Source organism: Eubalaena glacialis, chromosome 3, assembly GCF_028564815.1.
Source record: "Eubalaena glacialis isolate mEubGla1 chromosome 3, mEubGla1.1.hap2.+ XY, whole genome shotgun sequence".
In the NCBI taxonomy this organism is placed as follows: Eukaryota; Metazoa; Chordata; class Mammalia; order Artiodactyla; family Balaenidae; genus Eubalaena; species Eubalaena glacialis.
The window spans coordinates 44,009,653-44,031,025 of record NC_083718.1 but is presented as its reverse complement, the minus strand read 5'-3'; the positions used below and the strand labels follow the sequence as shown (position 1 = coordinate 44,031,025).

General features: G+C 52.8%; 2 long non-coding RNA genes across 3 annotated transcripts in view; one reads left to right on the top strand and one right to left on the bottom strand.

Moving 5' to 3' along the window:
* LOC133087883 (uncharacterized) overlaps positions 1 to 2,504 on the bottom strand; it is a 33,616-nt gene extending 31,112 nt beyond the window's left edge. For both annotated transcript variants that reach the window (XR_009700466.1, XR_009700465.1), the window contains exon 1: positions 2,297 to 2,504. This is a non-coding gene — a long non-coding RNA (uncharacterized LOC133087883). The remainder of the gene's footprint in view (positions 1 to 2,296) is intronic.
* Positions 2,505 to 12,272: 9,768 nt separating this feature from the next.
* Positions 12,273 to 14,606, top strand: LOC133087881 (uncharacterized). The gene is made up of 3 exons (XR_009700463.1): positions 12,273 to 12,610; positions 13,261 to 13,392; positions 13,484 to 14,606. It is a non-coding gene; the product is annotated as an uncharacterized LOC133087881 (long non-coding RNA).
* The last annotated feature ends 6,767 nt before the right edge of the window (positions 14,607 to 21,373 follow it).

Genomic DNA, 21,373 nt, shown 5'->3' with positions numbered 1-21,373 from the left:
TGGCTCCAGGAAGTTGGTAGCTTGAAATCAGCCACAGTGGGAGTATTCACACCTCGGAAATCAGTAAATGCTGCAAACCATTTTTTTTTTTTTTTTGCCAGGGAGCTAGCTGGTAAACATTTACCAGCACACCGCTGGGTAACAGGGCAGCCTTCCTCTTCCTCTGTGCTCCAAGACTGGGGTGCCGTGCCTCAGAAACAGGACAGGAAAGCTCAGTCAGAACTCTCTGTGCCTCCATTTCATTGTCTGTAAATTGGAAACACTAATAGCATCTACCTCACTGGCCCACAAGAATTAAGTAAGAAAATACCCGTGAATCACTTAGCAAAGAGTAAGTGCTCAAAAATATTAGCTCTTGTCATTAAAATCCTTTGGATTATAGGGAATCTGTATTTTGTTCCTACAAGATTATGAAGTTCTATATAACTGTACTCCTGGGAGGGGTGGAGACCACGCCATGCTGAGCTTCACAGCTTTGGGGTGCCCACTGGTACCTAGTCTTCCTTTTCTGGGGACCCCCCCCATTGCCCAGTGTGAGCCCCACCCAGCCCCCGGTTTGTAATGTGTGACACCCCTGGCCGTGGCTGCTTACAATAGATACTCTGGGGTTCTCAGAGTCTCTTTCCTGGGAACTTGGACTTGGAACCCAGAGCCAGCCTATAACTCACCACCTCAAGGTCAGTGGGGCAAGCAGGCTCTGCCAGCAGCCAGAGGGACCGGGGAAGGGCTGCAAAGAGAAGGGGTGGAGCAGGTGGGCAGAGGTAGGCACGGGAGTGAGGCCTGAGGACACCCCGCCTCTGAATCTGGGCTCCTCTAGAAGTTCTGCTGCCCTGCCCTGGGCCTGCATCCTCTCAGCCAATGTCCACTGTGGCTTAAGTCGTATCACGTTGGCTTCCGTTAATTGCAACCTGAGAGTCCCAACTTCTCCACTGACTCTGCTCTTTGCTCACCCCCACCTGCCCCAGCACAGGCTTGGGGCCTGTGCCTGCTCAGCCCTGCCCGTTGTGGGCCTTGGGCAGGACTCAAGGCCTCGCTTCTTTCATCTGCTCATTGAATATGGACTTGGGCGGAAGCGAGCCTCCTTCTGAATTTTCCCCGTTATATGAAGAGAAATGAATATTCCCGACATTACGTACTCAGTGTCACCCCCTGCTTAAGACCCTGCAGCAGTCCCACCCCACCCCCGTTGCTCTTGGATTGACTCCAGGCTCCCTTCCTGCACTCTAGACGCTGCCTGAGCCTCTCCTGGCCCCTCTCTGACCTCCACTCTCACCTCTTGACTCTGAGGGATATGGACCTGCTGGCAGTTCCCCAAGACCGCATGTTCTCTTTGGCTTCTCTCTGTGTAGAACAGAATCTCCCCAAGCCTACAGCCAACTACCAAGCATTCTTCAGGCCCCCCCTTCGATGTCACTTCCCCTGGACCGTCTTCCCTAGCACGGCTCTGGCTGTGCCCCTGTGCCTCGCACCCTGTGCAGTCTCCCTGTTGGCGCGGCCTGTGCCACACCACAAGGTCCCAAGTGCAGGGGCCAGATGCAGGCGCCTCTTGTTTCCCCAGGTTCCACGTTGTAAGGGCTCAGTGGATGGTTAAATAAATGTTGTGACCTGAGGAAAGGGGAGCTCCAGAAACTCAGGGGCCATCACCATTGTCCATGGTGACCTCCAGAAAATCAAGTTTCCAGAGGGAAGAAAAGGAGAGGAAGGGGTGAAGGCAGCCCTAAAATGGGTCAGGTAGAGTGCCTGCTGGGTGATCAGTTAGAGAGCTCTCCTGGAAGAGAAGGTGCGATTGAAGAGAGAGTGACATTGGCAGGAAGGAGGCAATGTGAGGTGGAGGGGATAAAAGCACAGAATCTGGAGGGAAGGTGAGGAGGAGAAAGAGGAACACGAGCCCTGGACCTTGGACTCCCCTTCCTAGACCTCATGCTGTGCTTGTTCCCTAGAGGCTCGGGCCGCGGTTGCTCGCGGACTTGCTGTTGGCTCAGCCGCACGATGGACACGCGTGTCTAACCTGAAGGAAGTCCCCTGTAACCTGACCTAAAGGAAGTCCCCTGTAACCTGACCTAAAGGAAGCTGCTGGGAAAGTTACCGCAAATACAGTTCTCCAGGGATTCCCTTGCCCTACTCAGCTCGCTAAAGCCCCTCTCCAAAGCCAGCCCTGCTCAGAGGCCCTGGGCAGGGAGTGGTCACGGTGCCCAGTGCCGGGTGGGGCGTCAGAAGGCCCTTGGCTTCCCCCGCCCCCCACTCCGGCTGCAGGCTGGCTCCTTTGCGAGGCCAGCCAGAGGGCTGGGTGGCTCACCTCCCTTGGGCACAGGTCCCATCACAGCATTGCTCCAGCCATGGACGTCATTCCCCAGTTACCGCAAAGTAGGGTTACAGTTTCTCCCACGGTGTGGAAATCCCAGTCTCTGTAACCTCCAGTGAGCCCTCTCAACCACCTGGGCCGAATGCAGAAGCTGGGCTTCTGGTCCATTAAATTCCCAGTCCAGGAAGCCTCCGGTGTGAGGCTTCCTTGTAATCTGTGATCTATTTTCAGGGCTGCCCAAGAAAGACATCATTAGTTTAGACATTAGGACTTTAATAGATGATTCTACTAAAGTTGGGTACACAAAGAAGAAGCTGAGAGCGTTTAGAGAAAGCCTACATTCACCTGCCTTCCCCAGCAACTTAAGAACTAGTTTTACGCCTAAGAGCTTACAGTCTAGGTGGGAAAAGAAAATGAAGGCGCATTACATAAAATTGTGGAGAACACTTAAATATTAACCGGTGTGGTGCTCGCTGATTGCAACAGGACTATAATGTGGCTCAGAGAGCCAGTTCTGCGTCAGAGAATTCACGGAGAAGGGAGACTGGAGCCGGGCCTGCAGCGGGGGGATTCGGATCAGTGGAGAAGAGAAGGCAGGTGTTCCGGGGAAGGGGACCTGCATGAGTCATTGCCTGTAGAGTATGCGGGACGGGAGGCCTGGATTAAGCAGAGGTTGTACATTAAATGCAGGAAGGTAAGATTAGCAAGAGGGTGAGAGAGGGGATGCGTGTTGCAGGAGGTGGAGGCGGGGGCAGTTATGAAGTGTTTGCACGCCCGGCTCCAGGAGTCGGGGCTGATGGAAATGATGGGAGGAGGGCGGGGTGAGGGAGGGGAAGCACTGGAGGGCTGAGGGCCGGGGAGGGAGCTGAGGAAATTTCCAGCAATTGCTGGCCACCAGCAGGCATGGGTGGCTGACTTGAGGGCTGAGGGAGCGCTCTTCCCTCCGGGCTCCGCACCCTGCCGGGGCAGCAGGGGCTCTACAGGCCCCTCTGATCAGGGTTGCCAGCAGATAGGTCACCCGCTGCCCCAGGTACCCGAGGTTGCCAGCCTGTCACAGGCCCTGGGGAGCCACTGCAAGATCCGGCACTTCAACAGGCATTTTGAGGGTAGCTGCTAGGCGCAGAGCACCACAGGGAAACAGAGAGAAGTGAGGTGGGCTTCCTGCCCTCCAGGGAGCCCAGTGTGCGGGAAGAGAACAGATGTGGCGGACAGCGCTGACGGAAGGCCAGGTGTGGGCCGAGTTCCCAGGCTGCGGGGGAAGCAGGGAGTTTAGTCCTGACTGGAGAAGGAACCTCTGAGGAGGGCGTGGGGTTTGTACACCTCAGAGAGTGAATTAGAGGCATTCTCTGCCTGGCAGGAAACACGGATAGACGGGGGGTGGGGGGGGGGGGAGAGCTTCCAGTGAGAGAGCAAAGAGAGCTCAGGCAGAGGCTGCAGACCTTGCCACCTGCCCATAGGAGGGTCCGGCGACCTTGTGAGGGAGGCTGGGGACAGAGGTGGGAGTGCGGCTGGAGGCAGATACCACGCCGGGTCGGGAGAAAGAAGGGCTGTGGGTCCAGGGATCCGTGCGGCATTCACGGGGTGCCTGGTTTGAGGTAGAGGTGTAGATGTCAGGGCACAGGGAGGAATAGACGGGCCCGGCACCAGCGGTCCCCAGGCCAGTGGAGGAGGCTAGAAACAGGGACTTCTGCTCGGTGTGGAGAATGCTTGAATTCTGTGGGTGCACAGAGGACGGAGTGGTGAATTCTGCCCCGGACCTGTGGTGCGGTCAGGCTGGGAAGATATGTGGGCTGGGCTGGGGGCCCTGGGGAGAGGTGAGGGTTCCCTGGGTTGAGGGAGAGGGGGTTTCGGGCAGAGGAGTCAGCACGATGAAGGGGTCGAAGGTAGAAAAGAGCAAGGCACAGAGACCAGCAGGGTAGTGTAGCCAGAGCTGCAGGCTGTGTGTGTGTGTGAGAGAGAGAGAGAGACAGACAGACAGACAGAGACAACAGACAGACAGACAGAGAGAGAGAGACAACAGACAGAAAGAAAGAGGAGGGAGGGAAATAGAGAGCAAGAGAGCTGGGAGGGGAAGCTGAAGAGGAAGCTTGGGGGCCGCCTGGGAGGCCTTCAGCTGCCCTCCCAGGGGACCTGGGCATCACTCCTATGCAGTGAGGAGGTCAAGGGTTTCTGAGCAGGAGCGCGGTGAAGAGCAGTGCGTTAGAAGGTGAACTCTGACCTCTGCATGGAGGAGGGTGGAGGGCATAGAGCCAGGAGGCAGGGCCACGTCAGGGGGCCGGGCACTCCCACCCAAGAGGAGAAACACAGAAGATGAGAAGGTCTGTGGGAGCAGGATGCGAGTTCTGTCTCAGACATTTTGAGTCTGAATTGCGTGGGGCGATGCCCAAGAAGAAGTGGAAAATGCTGGAAATTAGGGCAAAGGTCAAGCCCCTGAGGAACGCTGCCTCAAAGCCTGAACGGGACGAAGAGAACGTCTAGGAGGTGGCTACAGCGGTCACGTGCCAGATGGCCCCGGTGGCAGACGTGGGGGAGGAAGGGGAGGGCCCCTCGGGAGAGACTCGGGTGGAAGGAGGGTCACCTGTGCGGATATAGAGCATGTCGTTAAACCTGGAATGATGTCGGTGTTTTAGGAAAAGGAGACACATGGGGGGCGGTGAGTTTGGATATGAGCCTGTTTAGTCTGGGGGGGGGGTGGGACATCGTTGTCAGGATGCCCGAGCCACTTGCCCTACGCAGAGGTGCCCAGTGTGCAGGGAAGGAGTGAGAGGGAGGACGGGGACCACAAAGTGGCCGGTGGGGAAGGCAGGGATGGCCGAGCCTCTAAGAGCATCCAGTCCCCTGGCCCCAGCTGTCACCGTGACCCTGCATGTGAGTGAGTGAGCCTGGTGCCACACTCAGCGGGTCCTGCTGGGAATGGAGGGCTCTGGTTCTCATCACCGAACCCCATCCCCGCCCAGAAGCCCTTTTCCCATGCGCCTCCCCCACTGTTTCCTGGTGATTCCCGATGTGGGCTGGGACCCGGCAGGATTGTCCAGGTGTGTGTCCTGCCACCAGTAGACCGGGAGCTCTCTGAGCATGGGGACCTGTGTCTCCCCTCTTCCTCTTCCCTACGGAGTCCAGGACAGGCCCACGCGTGCCGGGGGCGGACACCCCACGTGGCACTCAGTCTCCCAGGCAGACGGGGGTGCCTCAGATCCCGTTTCTTCTCGGCAGGAATTTGGGCCAGATCCCACAGGCACGCAGACTTGTGACTGCCCCAGACTCCTGGTCGGACAAGGTCACTCAATCCAGGCAGCGGCGTAGCTTTCTCCTGACTAATTTACCTAATCTGTTCCAAATGGATGAGATGCCCAGGATTTGGGGTGAAGGGGCAGAAGAGGGTTCTTTTTATCCAGACCTGCTCAGTCCACCTGTCCCAGAGTCTCCACGTTATTAAATGTTTTCTGGTTCCTATGGCAACCGAAGCACACGGCCAGGATTTTGTTATTGTTCCAGGGAAAAAAGGGAAGGGCCACAGCGTGAGGACTGACGTCCATGCACCATCCATCAGCCAGGCAGCTGAGTCACCACCACGGTCTGGTGCTTCCATGGAGTCACCTCCCTGTGGTCTGAGGCTCCAACTGGCCTTCCCTCTTTGGCAAGAGGCTGGTCCCAGTCTGCGTCTGTCAGCAAACGTGGGTAACTGGGCACCCTGGTGTGCCGAGTCCTGCCCTGTGCACTTCGGGTGGCTAGCGGGGTAGAGAGGAAATTTCCTGAAGGAGACACAGTCCTGCCTCCAAGGAGTGAGAGCTCATGAGGCTGGGGACGCATTCCCTGTCCTTTCAGAGCACACATGTGTATTCACAGACAGTTTCTAGGGCCACCTAGCAATTGACTTACAATACGACCTCAGCCAAGTCACCTGGCCACTCTGAGCCTCAATCTCCTTATGTACAAGATGGGGAAGCAGGTACTTTCTCACCAGGCTGAGAGGGGAGAGAAATGAGACTGTGCCGCTAAGAGCTCCGCACCAGCCTAGTTTCCACGAAGAACTCGATAAGCATGCACTTTCATGGTTGCTGATTGGCTAGCTGCTGGCCGCACATCTCAGGACCACCCGGAAGGTGAGGCAGAGGGAGCTCTTCTACTCCTTGAAAACACATGCCAGCCCCCCGTCGGGCAGCCATGGGCGGCCACGATGGACGCAGCCATCTCCCTCCACCACCACCAAGGATTGGAATAAGAAGCTTCACTTGCCCAGACACAGAAGGGAACAGAACAAGAAAGTCAGTGGGTCAGCCAGAGGGGTTGGGTCGGTAAGGGTGTGGGAACAAAGGAGGGGCCGTGAGGCAGGCACTCCGGAGAGATGGTGCTTGGGCCACCCAGACCCGCTCCGGTCTTTGAAGAAGGCCCTTGCTCTGTGCTCTGTGTTGGCCAGGCACCTTCTGATGACAGCCTGGCTTTCTGGATAGAATTTCCCACCAGAGAAAGGGTGTCGATGGGAGAACATGCCTCTCAGGCCCACTGGATGGCTGATTCCTCACCGGGGGTGGCTGAATCAGAATGGAGGTATTTATGCTTGTGTTGGGTGCAGGTCACCCCTGAGCCCAGCCGTCTCGGAGCATCTAACCAACACAGGTTTCTAGCTTACAAAGTGGAAACTGGGCCCTGGGAATGGGATGACCACAGAAAGGAACTACCCCCAAAAAGGAGTCCAGCCTTCCCCTAAGGGAGCCCCATAAGACACCCACCGTACAGACTCATCTGACAGCTCCCCCTCCTCGGCATGTTCCACGCTGACCTCTGCCAGATGCCATAGCCGGGCCAGCTGACAGCTGCCTCCCCCGGGCTGGCCCTATGCAATGCTTTTCAAGCTGGGAATCGAGACCCATAAGTGAGTCATGGAATTAATTGAGTGGGTGGGATGAGCATTCTTCATAATTAGCCAGAACAGGGTCACGTATATCAGAGTGCCTCATGGGGAGTAAGAGTAAGTGTTATTTCATGAGTCTCGTGTGTGTGTGTGTGTGTATGTGTGTTGTATATGTGAACACACATGTACTACATGGATACAGCAATAGAAAGATGGCACATTCTGATTGGGTCGTTTGTGGGCATTTAATAAAGGAACTGTTTACAAAGACGTGGGCAGGGTGTAGGGAAGTCACAAGAGAATTGTGGGGCTTAGTTATCACCCTCAGGCTTAAGGCTTGAAGGTGGAAGGTGTTTCCAGAACTTGGAAACAGAGAGAGTGATGTGGCGAAGGCTCAGACAGGAGCTGTGATCACCAGCCCACTGGGGAATGAATACTTACCCTCACTCCTCTCCCTCCCTCCCAGCTCCTGCTGGGCTGCCCACTAATCGAGCCCAGGAAAGCCTGAGGGCTGGCAGCCACGGACCCAGTCCATGTGTGGAAAAGGCCAGTACATAACGTGTGCATGGGATGCAATGTAAAATGGCACCGCACTTCTTACTGTGAGTCTCAGTTAATGAAGTTTTAAACACCCTGGAACCATGTGCCTGACACTGAAATTACTGCCAGGAAGAGGCAAAACGTTTCTGAATGGCCCCAGGTCAGGGCTTTGGGTGGCAGCTAAGACCAGTGAGGAAAGGGCCGTCCTGTTCTCGGCAGCTGGGAGTGCACCCATCCTCCAGATGTGCCAGGACGGAGATGCCCGACAGTGGGGCTGAGCATAGCCAGTGTCACAGGCTGGGGCTGAGGCCACAGAGGAAGAAGGGCAGGAGAGGGGAATGGGTGGGAGAGAGGAACAAAGGGGCCTGTGGTCAGGACACCCACGCCGGGCAGTTGCTTCAGCTCCCCAAGGACAAAGGGCAGGGTTCTATTTCTAGCTCCCGTGGGAGCAGGAGACAACAACCTTCTTGCTTTTCACACACTTGAGGTCAGCTCACTACTCCTCAGCTACGTGTGGTTGTTCTGGACTCACACAAAACCGTCTCTGAGCCTCGTTTCCACGGCCCACACCACTGCTGAGTCCATCATGGCGGGGTCACATGCTGGCGACTTCACGCCTTCCTGGCCAAGTGTGACCGGGCTCCAAGGCCGAGTCTCCTGAACCCCAGAACATTCCCCCACGAGCCCACTCAACACCCACCTTCAAGTGCCCAGTTCCCAGAAGAGAGACTCTTCCGGAAAGGAAATAGTTTCCTCTAATGACTAAAAAAAAACTGACAACACTGTTCACGACAGCACGGAGCTCTCATTTTACCCTTGCTGTTTTCTTGGACAATAGAAAGCACCTCTGCCTTCACAGACCTGGTTTCCTCCTGGCTTACTCATCAACACATAAGGCTGAGGTGTTTACGTGAGAGTTAATAAGGTGCAGAGCATTTTGCCCTTTGAACGTTCCTCCTCCTTCAGAATTTCTGCATTTCTTTGTGCCGTGTTCCTGGTACTGGCAGGGGTGGGCCAGAGTCTCGAGAACACGGTGAAGGTGTTTCCTGCCCAAGCCAGCAGGACCTCGGGCCAGACCCTGGTGTTAGATCCTGAAGACACCCCAAGGAAATGGCTCACCAGTGTCATCATTTTTAAGTCAACCAAACAGAAAGTGGTTGCTTGACTACTTCATCTGTCTTAACCGAGTCATTATTAAAAGATAAGTTACAGGAAAAGGAAAGAGAAAGTCCAAGGGGATCAGGGTCTTGCCAGTGTGATGCTTACAATTTGGACCATGACTTGTGGAAACTGGCGTGCCAGTGGAAATGCCTGGTTAGCCTCTCTTTACTGCTTCTGTTTATTCTTCACAGCTCTGCCATGATCCACGAGGCGCTAACTCTCTCTCTACCTCTTGCACTTCCAACCACACGTGGTCAGTGGTTGACTCGACTCTCTCCCTCCATAACTTGAGAGCACTCTCAGAGGGCAGCAGCTCTGTCTTATTCACCTCATGCTATCCCCATGGTCTGCACCAGTGCCTGGGCTGTCAAAAACTCTCCATGAAGTATGTCTGGGGTGAAATAATGCATTACATATTCATTACACCTAAGTTTTTCAATGTGGAAAAAAAAAAAATAAAGAGCTAGCCGTGGCTTTCCAAACTTTTATTTTTTGTCAGTGAAAACTTTGATTCCAAAAAAATCTAACCTAAGCTCCAAAATAAATAAAAGCAAAGCAGGACACCCAAGTAAATTTGCCAGGTATAGCAAATAGAAATGCCAGATATACAGTTAAGATTGAATTTCAGAAAAATAAATAATTTCAAAAGGATAAGTATATCCCAAATATTGCATGGGACATACTTATACCAAAGAAAATTTTTTCATTTGTTGTTTGTCTGATGTTCAAATTTAACTGAGTATCCTGATTGTAACTGGTGGCCCTCCACCCAGACCCCTGCACGCATGGGACCCCCAGGGCGCCCTGGGGTTGTACAGTCTGGTTTGTGAACCACTATTTGAAGAAACACTGTGACTCTCCCACACTGCTGTCCTTCTCTCGTCTCTGGAGCTGCTCTCCCTCTGAGCAGGACCAAGGCTTACTTCCCAGCACCTCTGCATGCAGCCCAGGTGTCTCTGTGGCCCTGGGCTGTGAGGAAAGGCTGCTGCTAAAATCGGGCTCAGTTTCCTGAAGCATCAGAGTGTTAAGTGTCAAAATGGCTGGAGAGGCAGCCAACATTCATGACAAATAGCTATGCCAGTTCACACAACCATTTCAAGCCCAACATAGATTTCTTCACCCCTTGTTTTCACCCACTGCTGGCTCTTCCGTGAAGGCGTGATGGAGCTGGGGCCTCCTTCTTGCTCCCAGGCCCTGTCCTTCTGGGGTGAACAGAGGGGCCACCACATCCAAACCAGTCACCCTGGTTCTGCTGGGCGGATACTGGTGGCCTCTGTGGCACCAAAGCAGAGATGAGTGGGGAAATGTCTCACCTCCCTCTCTTCAGTGCCCCCCTCCTAAGAAAAGCAGTGAAGGGGCTCCTTGGAGCATCACGCGAACTCCTGAATGCCTTCCAGAATGAGCTCGCTCTGGAGAGGGAGCAGGGGAATCTCAGCGGATGATGTCTGCTGATTTTTGCCTGACCACCTTGCGCCCCCTTCCCAGATGGTTTGTCCACCAGTGTGTGGTCTTGGTGGGGGGCAGACAGTCCTCTAGGCCCAGGTGTGACTCAGGCTCGGCCCATGGGATGATCTGCCTTGGGGCTTTGACCCTGGGGGAGAAGAGGGCAGTCAGAGATGACTCTAAAGGATGTCACTGGATGTCCCTCTGCAGCTCTCGGGTCCCATGCTTCCCAAACCTACAGTGCTTTCTGAAAATAGAGACACGGGCACCACTTTTCTTTCCAGGTAAATATCATACAGGATCATAGTCCCACCATGGTATGTGCAGAAGGGATGAGTATCACTTCTGGGTGGAAGTGGTGTTAAAATTCAGTTCATAATTCACCACGATTTTCCCCCCTCTGTCACGGAAGCCAGCAACTCTCCAGATGGTGGCCACTCCATCAGCCTGGGTCCTGGAATGAGGACAACTCAGAGGACAGTCCCAAACCAACTCAAGTTGACCTTTTGGAGTAAACAAGAAAGAAACCGTTTGTTGTGTCAAGTCACTGAGAGGTTGGGGTTGTTTGTTATTATAGCATAACCTCTCCGATCCTGACTGACACCCAGGCACCGTCCGGGACCTCCTGAGTCTCAATCACCATGGGAGCTCTAGCTGAGCCATTTTTTCAAGTCCCACAGTCGTGATTTTGGAGATCAGCTAGGTTTGTGAACCCGCACTTCACTCCACACTGATCCTGAGGCACAGCTGAACTGTAGTGGGTTGAATGGTGGCCCCCCCAAAACATATCCACATCCTAATCCCTGGAACCTGTGAATGTTACATTATTTCAAAAACGCGTCTTTGTAGATGTGATTAAGAATCTTGAAAGAGGAGATCATCCTGGATTATCCAATAAGTACAATGACAAGTGTCCTTATAGGGGGAGGCAGAGGGAGATTTAAGACAAAGAGACACAGAGGAGAAGGCCCTATGAGACAGGCAGAGATTGGAGTGATGTAGCCACAGCCAAGGAATACCGACCACCACCAGTAGCTGGACAGGCAAGGAATGAATTCTCCCCTAGAACCTCAGAGAGAGTGTAGCCCTGATGTCACCTTGATTTTGGACTTCTGGATTCCAGAACTGTGAGAGAATACATTTTTGTTGTTTCAAGCCACCAAGTCTGTGGTACTTTGCTTCAGCTGCCAGTGGACAGACAGCATCTACTAATCCTCAGGGACCTCCCAGTCTCACAAGGGAAACTGGGGCTGCACCAGAGAGAGCTGGGCAGCAGGGGCGAGGCAGCCAGAGCTGGGCTGACTGCTTGGGAAACGACCTCTGGTGGAGGGGAAGTTTGAGCAGAGGTCTGGGGGGATGTGCGCTGGAGCTTAGTAGAGAAGGAGGGGGAGGGTGTTGCAGAAAGGAACTGGCGGGTGTGGACACCAGGATGGGGGCCAGGCAGGTATTCCAGCCGCAGAAGAGCAGCACAGTCCGTGCTGGGGATGACTGAATGGAACAGGAGGGCTGGCAAACTTGCTCTTGAAACCCAAGCTGGCATGCCTTCATATCAATATTTATAAAGCCAGAATGGTAATTTGAAAACTTGTCTGTGCTTTCAAAATAAGTCAAAATAGTTAAATTCAAAATTGTATCTATGCCCTGACCACTACCACATATATATATGTGCGTATATAGATATACGCACATATATATATATACATATATATGTGCATATATACATACAGACAGACCAAAACATAAGAAAATCATGGGATAGACTTAGGAATTTTTTTCTTTCATTTTTTAAATTGTTACTGAAGTTGCAACACTTTAATAAACAAAAGAAACCCAAAATGAGAAGTTCTGGGTTAATATGAAATTAATAATGAACTACTGAGCGTTCTCGCGGAAGGGTGGGGTGGGGAAGGGGAAGGGTGATCAAAATAATGGTTAAGGAAGGTAGTCGGGGCAGTCCTGTGCATAAAGGAGAGGAGACGGAGCGGCAGAGGCCAGGAGACCTACAAAGGGGCCGTGCAACATTCCAGCAGTGAGGTGTAGCGAGGCCCAACTAGCGTTGTGTGTGAGGACGGAGCAGAGTCGGAGCAGAGTCTGCAGCCAGGGGCCTCCCCAGCGCTCACAGCCTCGGGTAGCTGCCAGGCTAGACGCTCGCTACACTCGACTGCCCTCTAGTGGCCAAAGCCGGGAAGCCAGTCACGCCTTACAGGGCTACCTCTTAGGGATAGAGCATTGCGGGAACGTGAAGAAGGAGCTCCGGGCTCTCTGGTGTCAGAGAAGGCTTCCCAGAGGACACGACGCTTCCACTGAGCATGGTAATTCTTTATAATGGGGCCAGTTCAGCTGTCAGAGACCTGACAGGCAAGGCATAAGGAATGGCATGGGTAATAGCCTAAAGGCTTGAGCCTATATTGCATCATCAGGGAACGCAAGGTATTTGATAGGACTGGAGAGCAGGGCTTGTACAGGGTGGTGAAAGGTGAGGCTGAAGAGGGGAGCTGAGGCTATGCCTCCAGTGGGGGTTGAAATGCATCGTAGACAGTGGGAAGGCTTCCAAGGGTTTAAACAGGGACGTGATACAGGGACAAAAAAAGGTAACATTATCAAATTTGCACTTCAGAAAATCAATCTAGCAAAAGTGTGGAATATGGGCTGGTGGGAGGGGGACCAGTTAGTCCAGGACTGAATGCACACTGAGGGTTGAGAACCCTGCATCTGAAGGTCTTTGCTGTTCACCCCCTGTGCTTGCTCCTGAGGGCTTGCAGGACTGGAGAAGTGGTAAAGTGGCAGAGAACTGAAAGGCAGTTAACTTGTGAAGATAAGCACAGGGAACAGGTGACCCGACAGAAATGTGCTCCAGAGAATGATGGGTCTTAATTTATTGAGTGCTCTTGAACCTGAGGACCAACCCGCTGACTTTGGGTGGGAGTGTTTTGAATTCTACCTTTGATCTCTCTTGGTGCAGGGCTCTTCGTTGCCATATGGCGTCTCTGGGGGTTTAACACTAGCCACCCCTTATACCCCACATAATAGGAGCTGCTCTCTGCTTTATACTGCCCGTCGCCGGCTGGAGTTGGAGCCTAATTTGTGTGGCCAGGTGAGCTGCCTTCCTGTTTAGCACTAACAGCTGGCGTATTGATTAGGTCACAACCCTAACAACCAAATACTGTTATGTTCCCATTTTACAGATGAGGAAATCAAGGCACAGAGAGGCAGAGGGACTCACCCACAGTCACACAGCTGAGGTGACAGAATCAGAACTGGGAGACTGGCTCCTGAGTCTATGGTCTTAACCACTTGCCATTTGACCCTCTTTGTGCTGGTCACACAACGATGCCCAGAACCACACTGAGGAGTGTTTTGCCTTTAACCGTCTTCTATCCTGTTCACCACCCTTGTTCAACCTGTTTCCCACTCCCTGAAGGGTACTTAATGGCTAAATGAATCCCAATTAAATAGTAACTAGAAGAGAGGCACCTGAGCCTCCTCCCCTGGACCCTTTCCTTTCTGCTCAGTGTCCCAGTGTTTGTCACAGCATCTGTGTTTGCAGAAGGTTCGTGGGTGCAGACTCCCCAGCAGGACGGATGGGAGGGCACAGCCTCTGGTCTGGGGAAATTTATGTCTAAAGGGAGCCGAGGCGGGTGAACTATTCTGTTTGCTCCTTTTGCTCTCTCTCAAGCACAGTCAGCTAGTGTTTTTTAAACTGTGAGTCGCCACGCATTAGTGAATCATGACAACCATTTAGTGCGTCTCAAATCACATTTTATTTACGTGAAGCTAATTAAAATTTAAAATATCGTGTGCATTTTATGTAGCATGGTTAAGAATTGTTTTAGGAAATTTTGTTGTAGTTGTGTGCACCTGCGTGTGTGTGTGTGCACACGCACACTTGGCTACGATATAAAATATATTTCTTACTGTGAGTCCAGTCAAAAAAGTTAAAGAGCCACATAGCTAAATGTTTTTCTCCTCTGCTTTCACAATACTTGTTTACAGGAGCTTTACAACCCATGTTTTTTTTTTTTTGCTCGAGTTAATCTGAAAGTGAGTTTCTATCAGCCAGTCTACACTGGCCATGATGGAACAGAGGAGGGGTGAGGGGTGCTAAGACAGCACACGGAGGGAAGAGCACGGCCACAGAGCCGGGGTTGCACTCCTCGGCCACCAAATGTACCACCCAGATGATGACCCAGCGCCTCACCTGCTTAACTGAAGTCACCTGTGCTTCATTAAAACCTTGAGGCCTGTGAGCAAGTTAAATTGTTTGAATTAACACAACTTGTTGGAGCCAAACTTAAGCTATATTTTCATAGGGCATATTTGTCATTAAAATCCTACTATAAAAAAATCCAGTTTATGAATTTGTCATTTATTCTTCCCTGCTTCGAATCAACCAGTCCTGGCATATTTATAGGACTTCCTCCTCGCATCCCAGGCACAGACCCTCAGCTGTGTGGTGTGCACGGGAGGCTGGTCTGGGCATCATCGGCAGGCCTGCTTTGGCGGCCTCGCGGAGGCCCCTCCCCCCGCCCCGCCCCTGCCCAGCTCCACTGTGAGGCCCTGAAGCTGGGTCTTTATTCAGGGAAGACAGCCTTCCCCTGTAGGGCAGCCCAGACCCAGGGGTCCCTGGGATCCCCCGTGCTGAAGCCAGAGAAATGTCCCCACGTCTGTAACACATTCATCTTTCCTCAGCAAGCCTGACGCTCCTGACCCACCTTCTGGGCAGAAGTTAGAACATGAAATCAGACAGCCTGGATTCTCAGCTCAGATCTTCTGCTGATGAGATAACGCCTTTGGGCACATTGTGTAACCAAACCAAGGTTCAGCCGCCTCACCTGTGAGATGGAGGCTGCTAATAGCACCTATTTCATCACGGTGCCGTGAGGGTGAAATGACGTAACACAGGTAAGGCATCTGAGCTCCATACTTAGCAAACAGTAAGTGCTCACCAAGTGTTACCTGCCATTACCGTAATGATTATGATTGTTACAACAGTCTTCCAGGCAGCCTCAGGGTGGCTGTAGTCTGAGAGCCACACAGGGCCCCTCCAGGTTAACTCCCAGCGTCCATCTCTCCATCACCCACTGACTTTCCCACCTTAAGCCCTCTCGCTTCCCACAGGGCCCCTCATCCCTGCCGCTTTCTCGCCTCTTCATGGCCCACCGCCCACGTCTCAACTTCACTTCCTCCATTCTAAAGCCGGCTTTGAAGCACACATCTCCTCGGTCCTTGCCATGGCCTGAACAAGATAACGTGGGTTGTGGCGTGAGAGGCCCTGGGTTCGAGTCCTTGCTTTGCTTTTTCCTGTCAGGAAGCACAGCTGTTTGCTTCAAGTAAATCAAGACAGGCTGGAGAGGGATCCTGAGCCTGAGACTGTACTAAAAGGGAGGGTCCTGCCGGTCAGGCAAAGCCCAGGGCCGAAGGTGTGTGACGAGGGGTCCCGGCTGCGGGGCGTCCAGCCGCTGGGCATCCAGCAGGCAGAAGGAACACTGACTCAGGGAGGGGGTGCACTAGAGGCAGGCAGTCAGACCCTGCCATCTCCTGGACGGGGCTCAAGGAGCCTGGAGGGGTCAGGGGACCCACAGTGGGAACCGGGCCTTGGGTTGGGGAACTGAGGTCAACGCCCAGACACGTGAACTGGGCAGGTCTTGTTTTTATGGAAGAAGGTTGGATGCACACCGGATGGCTGAAGGGTCACCATCTCCAGAATCCACATGGTGCCGAAGGACATAATGCAAGGATTGATTGGCTGTAGTGGTCCGCACCGGGCCCTGCCCCGGATCAACCTGGATTCACTCCCCGCAAAGGGAGCCACGTGGAGAGAGGCCTCGCTGGCCCCTGAGGCTTTCTGTCTCCAGACTAGATGGGTATGGGTTAGCCAGAACAGGGTCAGAGCTGGCTCAGCTCTAGCAGAGCCGGGGAGGCAAAGGCCTGGGAAATAGAGTCACGAGGAAATACTGTGCTGCTCAGAGACACATGTCCTCTGAGCCTCCTTTAACTCATTTCTGTGAGACAGAAATAGTGATGATCCCCAATACCTAAGCTCCTGGGTGTATTACGGAGATGAATGTAAGAAGTAGTTTGGAAATAGCTGAACTAATGTTCTTATATTGTCATTACTGTCCCTTGTGTAAGTACACAAGGATTTTACTAAAATTCACTACAGTGTAAATCGATACAACACATCAGGGAATTCACGAGGGTTCCTGAAATCAGACAAGGCTTCTGAGCAGGAATGGCGCTGAGAATGGGCCCAGCCGTGGTGAGAGTAAGTATCTGTGTGGGAGATGAGGGAAGGGAGTTACCTGGGCTCAAAACCGGTGACACAACTGGGTTTTGAATTTTTCTGAACCAGGTGCCTGCCTGCCTCAGTGCTCAGGGGTGGTGCTGCCGTGACTGGGGACCCCAGCCTGAGGCATCCCTCCTCTGAGCCAATCCTGGGCATGTCTGGGGAAGGCCTTCAGTCAACGTGGGCAGACCAAGTTCAGTCATGGAGCAGGAGAGCTGATTCAAGGCTACCCCTGGGGTTAAAGGAGCCGAGGCAGGGGAATGGGCATCACACCGGCATGTCTCTTACATTTGAAGAGATTCTGCGGGCTTGTAGTTTTCGTAGCCCCTCATACCTTTCATCCTCTCAACAAATCAGCCCAATTATTATCCCATTTTTAACTGCATAGACAAATAGGACTCAGAGTGATTTGCCTAAGGGCAAACGGCCAAGTTGGGACTAGAACACAGATGCTGGAGCCCAGATCCAGCCCATCTCCCCAGAGCATTTGGAGCTCAGTGTCCCAGGATGGGGGCAGGAGCCAGGATCAGACCCAGGCTGTGGCCAGTAGCTCAGAGGACCAGAACCTGGCAGTTCCAAGCACAAGGTCATGTGCCGAATGCCTCGATGGGTTGAAACCGTGTCTGGTGGCAGCATACGAGAGATATGTCCTTTCTTTTTTATAGTTTTCTGTACTGATCAGAATTTTTGCATAAACAAGCTTTATGTTTATAATCAGACAAAAAAATCACATTATTTTTCTGGGGCTTGGGTGGTAGAAATCTGCATATAGCCGAGTTAGGGCCCTTCATCCACCAGTAGCTGTTATTGTGGGCAGGTCTCTGGCCTCATCATACCTGAGTCCCCTAATGCTCTTTTCCTGATGATGGTTTCACCACTTCCAATTTCCAGTTCTCTCAGCTCAGTCCCCTTTCTGGCAACCACAGCTGCCCTCCCCCATCCTTTGAGGGTTTTCCAGCAAACCTTTGCACTCAGTTCCTTGGCAGAAGATCAGGGGATCACATGGCTGAGTGACTGGCGTCTTCTGAATCATGGAATGGAAAGAAACACTACACACAAAGCCAGCACACAGACCCTCTGTTGCAAGCGCGGCGTGAAAGTGATTCATCCGAGGCCGCCTGGTGTGTGCACACGCGTTGGAGCGAGGTCAGTGCAGTGTTCGCCTTCTTCAGTGACTAATGGGGCTTCTCAGACAGAGGGAAGCCCCAGGCCCCTCCTAGGTACACCATGGAGCCCAGCAGCCCTGTGCTCCAGGCTCTGGGGCTGCCAGAGAGGTGTCTGGGGAAGTCATAGACAGAGGCTGGGGCAGGAGGTGAAAAGGGTGGAAGATTTGGGGGATGGGGGTGGGGATTAGGGGAGGAACTAGGCAGACAGGTGTAGGTAGAATGTGGTCAGCCTCTCCTGAAAACCAGGAAACAGGCTCTGACGTCTCCACTTCACATCCCAGAAACACACCCCAGAAACACACCCCAGGACCCACCAGGTACGAGAGACACACACTCACCAATGTCAGAACGCACCTAGTAAATAACTCATGCACTCAAGGAGTCCTTATGAAGTCCAGGCATGGTCTCAGTCCTTGACTGCATCCTCCCAATAGCCCTATGAGAACGCCAGTGAACCCATATGGCAGATGAGAACATTCTGCACAGAAACATGAAGTAACTTGCCCAAGGTCACGCAACCAGCTAAAGGGAATTCTAACCCAAGTTGCCCCATTCCAGAGTCTGCGCAGAGCCCCTCCTGTAGGCCAGGCACTGCTCTACACATACATTATCTGTCAGTGTCCTCACAGCAACAATGCAAAGAGGTATTATTATCCCCGTTTTAAAGATGTAACAGCTAACACTCAGAGAAGTTAAGTACGTTGCCTGAAGCCACACAGCTGGTATGTGGTGAAGTGGGGACTCACCCAGGTCTGTCTGACTCCAAAACCCATGATCTTTACAGGACATCTATGTTCTCATCATTTTCTGGGATAGTGCCGCTCTTTTCTGTGTCTCCCACTCCCCACCTGTGGTTTGGATTGGTTAGAGCTTGACGCAACAGTAGTAGCCTCTTGGTTATTCCACACAAGTTCCTCTCTTGTTGGAGAGAGAGGGGAGAGGTTGTGGCCCAGGGCTAATGGACCGACTTGGAGAGTTTTGGGCAGGTGGGGAAGGATGAGGGAGGTGAGGCAATGCCGGCTAGCCAGCAGGTCCAGTGGATCTCACCGGACTCCGTATCAAAATCCCCTTTTAGGAAACACAGAGGCTAGGCGTGGTGGAGGTCTGGGTGGGGGGGGGGGGGGAGGGTGACTCCAAGGGGCAGCTAGGGCTGAGAAGCCCTCATCACATCCAGGGCCATTCTCTTCCCCATGGAGCACTTCCCCTTGGAATCAGCCCGAAACTAGAAGGTAAATTTGGGATCCCAAACTCGTAGTCCATAAGCCTCATAGATAGATTAGATGTAGGTTTTGTTTGGCTGGATTTATTTCTCTTGTTGTCACTTAAAGTTGATGTCTTTAAGCAAGATGTGCATTCTCCAGTTTGCCACAGACCCCACCACTCCCTATTGCCTCACACCATCCCACTCACTCAGTCAAGTTACCACGTTACTGTGGCCCATGATAACACTGGAGTCTGAAACCCTTGAGACATAATTTGGTATCAGCATTTCACCTGGGAGAAAGAGAAAATAGATGTGCCTCCTAGACCAAAATGAAGACACTGAGGTGCTGGGAGGGCACGGTCAGGTCCCCCCTGAGCAGCTGCTCCTGGAACAGTCAGTTGTAGCTGGAGCAGAGCCCAAAATTTATTATAGTCTGCTTCTCTGGGACCTGGACCCATGTATTAGTATCCTGTGGCTGCAGTAACAAATGACTACAAACTTAATGGTTTAAGACAACATAAGTTTATTATCTTACAGCCTGGAGGCCAGATCTCCAAAATCAGTGTCACTGGGCTCAACTCAAGGTGTCGGCAGAGCTGCATTCCTTCTGGTAGCGCTAGGGGGGAAACCCGTTTCCTCGTCTCTTCCAGCTTCTAGAGGCAGATGTCATCATCGTCCCCAGAGTTAGGGTGGGGAAACTGAAGCTCAGAGGGTTCAGCATTGTTGCAGGCAGTTCAGGGACAGAAGGCACATGCAAAACAGAGGCTGAAGGGCTTGATGAAAAGACTATGTACAGAAGTGTGGGCAGAGTCAGGGGACCAACATGGGCTGGTGGGCACCCAGAGCCTGCAAAGCAGGAGGCTGTTGCCGCCCTAGGCCTCTAGGATCTGGTGTGTGCTGTAGCTGTAGGAGAGGGCTGCCCATGAGGAGAGGGGGCCTTTGGGAGAGACGTCAGCCACTGCCAAGCCCCAGCCCAGTGGGGAGGGCATCTGCACCTCACTCTCCTCTCATCCAGCTGAAGCCAGAGACGGAGGGAGCCCACCAGTACAGCTTTAGGCCAGCCTCCGGGACACAGAGCTGGAGGGCCCAGTGGGGAAGAGTACAGCATCTTCCCTGAGGTCATACAGGCAGTGAAGAGCTGGCTCTACACTGGTTCTTATTAACCCAGAGGAGGAGATTTCTGGCAGAGAGAGAGACACCTGGTGATAGTTTAGCCTTTTGCCTTATAAAATCATTTCATGCTGTTGAGTCCCCACTCCAGCTTTCCCACCAATCCCCGCCCCCCACAAAAAAACACCTTTGGGTTCAGGTTGCCCACCCAACTCCACTAATTGATTTGGGCTCAGTTAATCCAAACTGGACAAAAGGACTCCATTTCAACCAGAACCAGGCATATCTAGAAAGCAAACTCTGCAGCAAACAAAAACTTATAAAACCAAACATGCAACCCACGTTGAAGAGAACTGGCTTGAGATGACCCGTTGCTTTGGGTCACCTCAGTCATTGATGCCCACATGTGTGGAAAACCAAGCCCTGAGTTCATTATTGTACGTGCTTGGAGTCTGTCACACGGAAATGCATGTCAATGGACACACCCCCAGGAAGAAGGACATGTAAATGCATATCCTTGGCTTTCCTAAGTTAGAAATTATTTTATTGGGCCTGGCTTCAAAAGGGGCCAGAGGTCATTGGTGGGGAAGGAGGAGAATCTTCCTTTTCTTCATTTATTTATTGCTTGCATGATTTTTTCCTGCAGGCACCAATGACCTCTCTAATACAAAAATGTTTCCAAGAAGGCTGATGGTCAAGGCAGCCTGGGGACACGTGCAGCCTGGGACTCACTGCTCTCCAGACCCTCTGGTTCTTTGTAAGTTTGACAGGCCTTCTCTAAGTGGACGGGTGAGGATGTGGGGTGGCATGGGGAGAGGAACAGGCTACAAAGGGATCTGCACGTCCACAGCTCCCCTTCCGGAGCTGCAAACCTGTTATTTTGCATTCTTCTGCCGGCACTGCCCTGTGCAGCTCCTGATCTGACACAGGCTTCTTTCCCACCCCACCACTAATGTGAGCTTCCCCACTTCTGGCCTCCCACTCAGCTGACAGTCCCCCCAGGCCAGGCAGCCCACATCCTGCCCTGCTTCCCCTGGGATGAAGGCTGGGTCTTGTACCCACCCTGGATTGGGGCAGCCAGGTTAGCTCAGCAGGTTGAAGGGTGGAGATAGAGAGATTCGAATCCTGGGGCTAACTCTGAAAAGCCCAATGTTATGCCCAACAGAAATGCTCTGCTGTCCCCAAAGCCCCTGGAGCCATCTCAGGGTGGCCAGGGACATCTGACAAAAGCCCTAAACCCCACACAGTACCAGGGATGGTGGGTCTGGCTGTGACCTCCCAAATAAACCCTTGCCCACGACTGAGCTGG